Source organism: Dipodomys spectabilis, unplaced genomic scaffold (assembly GCF_019054845.1).
Source record: "Dipodomys spectabilis isolate Male_0828 unplaced genomic scaffold, ASM1905484v1 ptg000193l, whole genome shotgun sequence".
Taxonomy (NCBI): domain Eukaryota; kingdom Metazoa; phylum Chordata; class Mammalia; order Rodentia; family Heteromyidae; genus Dipodomys; species Dipodomys spectabilis.
The window spans coordinates 3,333,047-3,338,736 of NW_024870870.1; the positions used below are offsets into that span (position 1 = coordinate 3,333,047).

Genomic DNA, 5,690 nt, shown 5'->3' on the forward strand with positions numbered 1-5,690 from the left:
TTGAAGCTGACAGCTGGATGCCAGGGCTAAGTGATAACAGGTAGCTATCTCTGATTACCCAGCAGTAGGCAGACTGAGTTGGAGCACCTGCTGGCTCTGCCTATCAAGTCCACCCCATCTCGTCTGCCCCGTAACAACCAGAGGTTTAAATGGGGATCTGAGTTGGCTGTGTCAGATTCCTGCTCCCCAGCCCTACCTGTTTTCCTCTGTGTACACCACTGCTGAAGACACGCATCCAACTGCTTTGCAGCCCTACACCGTGAGGGAGATCGTGTACATACAGGCAAGCCACTGTGGCAACCAGATTGGTGCAAAGGGGAGCATGACACTGGCCTAGGATCCTAGTCTCAAATTTAGGGGGATGAGGAGGAAGAGGACGGGGTTGGAGGGTGCAGGTGGTGGTGGTCATGTCTAGCCTGAGGTAGGTGGGGCTCCATAGTAGTCCCTAACCTCCTAGAAATCAAGTCCCCCAGATAGTTTCCCCAATTTCCCTAATTTGTGTGGCCCAGGTGGGTGTGGTTTTTTAAGCAAGGCTGGGGTGGTTTCAAATCCTTTGCATGTCTTAGTCTTACCTGAGACTCAAGTCATTGTACTTAGTTTCCTGGGAATAGACTAATGCATTTTTGGTCTGATTTGAAAGAAAGGAGTGCAGTGTCTTTGAGCTGACAGATACAGAGGATTCCCTTTTTGTCAACTGATGAGTATTAGATAATTGAGAACAGTTCATCCACCTTAATGCAAATTTCTCTGAGTTTTCATGCCCTATCTCAGTTCCCTTAAGTTGGGTGTTTTCTAAATCCGTGGTTGTCGGTGTATGCTCTGAGGACCCTTGGGGTTCTGGAGACCCTTCTAGCTGAGTCTTCAAGTTACTGCTTTGGCAATTTCATGTCCATATAAGGCCAGGTTCTCATCATAGAATCCAAACAGAATATGGTATCCCGTAAGATGGAATAAACATAGGAGAACCCAGATGTCTTCTATTCAGCCAGATAGCAAAGAGATTAACAAAACTAAAATACCATCAATTTTTGTGCTTTTTTTAATTTAAAAAATTAATTTTTTTACAAAAATATTTGTGTCAACAGGACTTGGGTTTCTTATAGTTATTTTAAAATCCATTGTTTGGACAGTTAACATTCTAGGCCATAATACACTTCTAGTTCCATCTCAGTTTTGGGAAATGCTAAGCGATGAGCACAACATTGACTGCACTGGCAACTATTATGTAGACAGCAGCTTACAGCTGCAGAGAATCGAGGTGTATTACAACGAGGCAGCTAGTGAGTGTCTCCTATCTGGTTTCCAATACTGTGGCAGAATAGGTCCCTGGGGAATACTAATGACAAGGAAGGAGTTCCTGCCTTTCTTAGGGTGGTATTGTAGTTCGAATTTGGGGCCTCAATCTTGTAAGTCAAGTGCTGTATCCACCTGAGCCACTCCACCATATATTTTGTTTTAATTTTTGAGTATACACTTGTGAATTTCCTCAGGAAAGCCTTTTACTGAATTCCCCCTACCTGTACTTGCTGACTAGCCACACCTGGATTTTTTTTTTTTTTTGTCATGGGGCTTCAACTCTGGGCATAGGCATTGTCCTTCATCTCTTCAATCTTTCTTTTCCTTTTATTACCAGGGGTTCCTTTTTTTAGAACTCTCTGGGCTTCTGGGATAACTCCTTCTAGCTTAGTTTAATTCATTAATTCTGCTTGTTGTAACATATTTGGAAATTTTAAGTTTTTATGTTTACTATGCGTGAGCCGCAAAACCGCTTGTGAAGTTGTAGGAGTTTTTGGAGGCAGCGTCACATCAGATGATTGATTGGGGCATCTCCCACATTTAATCTTTGGTCCTAGTCTTTATTATTTAGAGAAGTCATCTCTATTGGACTGGAAAGAAACAACATGCTCTGTTCACGGATCAATAGAAAAATAGCCAAAACGAGAATAAAAGCAATGAATGTACAGCCAAGAAGAATATAGTAAGAAAAAAGGTAGAGGCTATAAAGGTGCAGCCAAGTGTATGGGAAGCCTTGAACCAACACCCCCTTCCTGCAGGCATGCTTCCTTAAAGCTCTTTGTCTAAGGCGATCTCATGCAGACTCTGCAGGAGGTGGCATGACACCAACTATTTCAGGTAGTTTCTTGGAAATGAGAGTCTCCCAGAATTTCCTGCCCCAGCTGGCTTCAATCTGCGATCCTAAGATCTCAGACTTTTGAGTAGCTAGAATTTCACCCTTCAGCAACCAGAGCCCAGTTGCATTGCCCTCTTTAAAATACAGATTAAGTTTCTAAAAAAAAATTTTGAAATTGAAAATTTTAAAATTTTAAAGAGGGATGTTCAGTCACTAATATATATGTGAATAGTCCAAATCATAAAGCATAAATAAAGTGTCTCACCCTGAAATCTATAACACTTCTGGACTTCAGCATTTTGAATATGAATACTTAGCCAACAATAAATTCTTTTTAAGATTTTTAAAGTAAAAAACATTGTTGTGATGTAGAAAAACCCAATAATAATGTTTTCTTTTTTGGGGTCCAGTCGTGGGCCTGAACTCTGGGCCTGAGCACTGTACCTCAGCTCTTCAGCTCAAGGCAAGCACTCTACCGCTTGAACCACAGCATCCCTTCTGGCTTTTTCTGTCGCTTGAACCACAGCATCCCTTCTGGCTTTTTCTGTTTATGTGGTGTTGAGGAATCGATCCCAGGGCCTTGTGCATGTGAAGCAAGCACTCTACCACTAAGACCCCTTCCCATCACCAGGCTCTGTTCATTTTTAGAAGTACGTGGTTTGGGTTAAAATGTATCTTCCTCCACATTGTCTTTACTTTCTTTAGAACCTGGTTGATTTGTAGGGTCCCAGATACATTGAAAACATTTCCTGGGGGCTAGGAAGGTGGCTCAGCAGTACCGTGCTTGCCTTGCATGCATGAGGCCCTGGGTTCGATTCCTCAGCACCATAAAATCAGGAAAAAAACCAGAAGTGGTGCTGTGGCTTAAGTGGTAGAGCACTAGCCTTGAGCTGAAGAGCTGAGGGACAGCGCCCAGGCCCAGAGTTCAGGCCCACGACTGGACCCCAAAAAAGAAAACATTTCCTTTATTTCACCAGTGTATCTAAAATAATAGCCAAAGTTGCTCAGAGGAGTCTATAGTCTTCACAATACATATAGCAAAGTCATTATTCCTGGAGTATGTGTCTCATCATGTCTTTGTGTCTGATAGGCCAGAACAGAGCAGGCAATAACTGGGCCAAGGGCCACTACACAGAGGGAAGTGAGCTGGTGGAGTCAGTGCTGGAAGTGGTGAGCAGAAAGGTGTGTCTGTCTCCAGGGTTTCTAGCTGGCCTACTCCCTGGGAGGTGGCACCAGGTCAGGCATGGGCACCCTGATTCTCAACAAGATCCGAGAGGAGTTCCCAGACAGCATCATGAACACCTTCAGTGTCATGCCCTTGCCCAAGATGTTGGACACTGGCACCTTAGACTCAGTGAGATTGGAACCATTTGGCCAGAGTTTCAGACCAGACAACTTCATATTTGATATGTCATCATAGTCCATGGGAGATGGCTAACGGGCACCCCTCCTCCCTAACATCCAGACACTCTAGTTCCCAGTGCTGGGCTGAGCCTTTATCCACCTAACCCTATCATCCTCACCTAACCCTACAACACCATCTTGTCTGTCCACCAGTTGGTGGAAAATGCAGATGAAACGTTCTGCATTGACAACAAGGCCCTGTATGACATCTGCTTTTGCACCCTGAAGCTGCCCATGCCCACCTATGGAGACCTGAACCACCTGGTGTTGGCTACCATGATCAAGGTCACCACCTGCCTGCGCTTCCCTGCCCAGCTGAATGCAGACCTGCGCAAGCTGGCTGTGAACACGGTGTCCTTGCCCTGCCTGCGCTTCTTCATGCCTGGCCTTGCACCCCTGACTAGCGGTGCCAGCCAGTAGTACAATGCTCTCTCAGTGCCCAAGCTCACCCAGCAGATGTTTACACCAGGAACACGATGGTCACCTGTGATCCCCGCCATGGCTTCTACCTGACAGCGGCTGCCATCTTCCGAGGCCGCATGTCCATGAAGGAGGTGGATGAGCAGATGGTCAACTTGCAGAACAAGAACAGCAGCTACTTTGCAGAATGGATCCCCAACAACGTGAAGACACTTGTGTGTGACATCCCCACACATGGCCTCACGATGTTGGCCACATTCATTGGCAACAACACGGCCATCCAGGAACCCTTCAAGCACACCTCAGAGCAGTTCAGTGCCATGTTGCAGCACAAGGCATTCTTGCACTGGTATACAGGTGAGGGCATGGATGAGATGGAGTTCACTGAGGTTGAAAGCAACTTCAATGACCCGGTGTCCAAGTACCAGCAAATCAAAGATGCCACTGCTGATGAACAGGGGAAATTTGAAGAAGTCTTGTGGAAGAAGAGGTTTAAGACTTCCCATTGCTAGCAGTGCAACAGGAATGCCAGAGCCTGCCTACTGCTTCTCAAATAAATGGTGCTTTCCTGAGCTACTGTTGTCCTGCAGTGGGACCTTGCTATGTATCATCATGCTCAGCCTTCTCTGTCAGGAACTCACTGACAGTGAATGTAAAAATGCAGATTTCTTTTAAATATGATTGTTTTAAAACCCTATTTGTATAAATAAAGAAGTATACATTTTATACCCTGAGCCCTTATTCTTCTTTAGAATCCTTTTTATTCTTTCAGTGTATTTGAAATATAAATTTGGCCAGAAGGATTTAATCTTAGCAATATAGGACTGGTGCTCAAGAGGAGTATTAAATTCATGGTTTTTCTGCTATTTTGAAGAGGAGGATGACAAGTGCCAATGTTGTTGTTTTTCCCCCTGGCCCAGTTTTATAGTTTTCAATCTCTCAAAAGCATGCAAGTAGCAAAAAAGCAGTTTGAAGAGAAAGAAAACTAGATCCAGATGCTACTTCTCCTTCAGACAAACACAGGTTCTTGTCTCATGTCCCATTAGAGGGATTTCAGTCACATTCCCCAGAAACAGTATCAGGAACACTGATCCCTGTGTTTAGAGTTCAGTTGGCAATGAAGCAGCACTCACAGGATGAGTGCAAGTTCCTGGTTGCCAGGGTAGTTTCTCAAGGTGTCTGGCAGCTTTAAGTACAGAAGTGATTCTAGCTGTTTGAGGGAGTGAGAGGCTGAGAAGCTGACCAGTCCCATAGTGTATCAAGAACTGCTTGACACAGTACTTCCAAGTCAAACAGAGGAGGGGAGACATGGCCTCTCCCAATGACCCATTCTCATGTTCATTTTTCCAGCAGTCAAAGCTGTCTGAGGCCCACAGGGTGTTGTAAGGATATAAGGGATGGATGGATCTAGCCTGTTGGGTATGTTTACTTTACATGAGTGAAACAGAAATCTCAATTGCTTAGAACCTACAATGGCCAGGAAGAGGGTGAACATTTCTGTTTTCACTGGAGGCCAAATCAATCACTGGTTCTTTTTGCCAGAATCTTTCACTCTTCTTTCAGTGAGGCTCCAGGCAGGTTGTCTGTGCCAAGCATTTCTCCATGGCCACCAATAACCTGTAAGAGTACGTTTTTCTTCAGAAACAGGGCTATGGGAATACTGCAACATATAGAAAGCTCTAAGGAAAAGGTACTTCTGGGTGAGGTGCAAGTACCTTGTTGCTAGTAAAGTTGG

The 5,690-nt window shown here is 44.7% G+C and overlaps 1 pseudogene; it reads left to right on the forward strand.

Annotated features, from left to right (window-relative positions):
• The first annotated feature begins 3,202 nt into the window (after window positions 1-3,202).
• Window positions 3,203-4,467, forward strand: LOC122121670 (annotated as a pseudogene).
• Window positions 4,468-5,690: the final 1,223 nt, after the last annotated feature.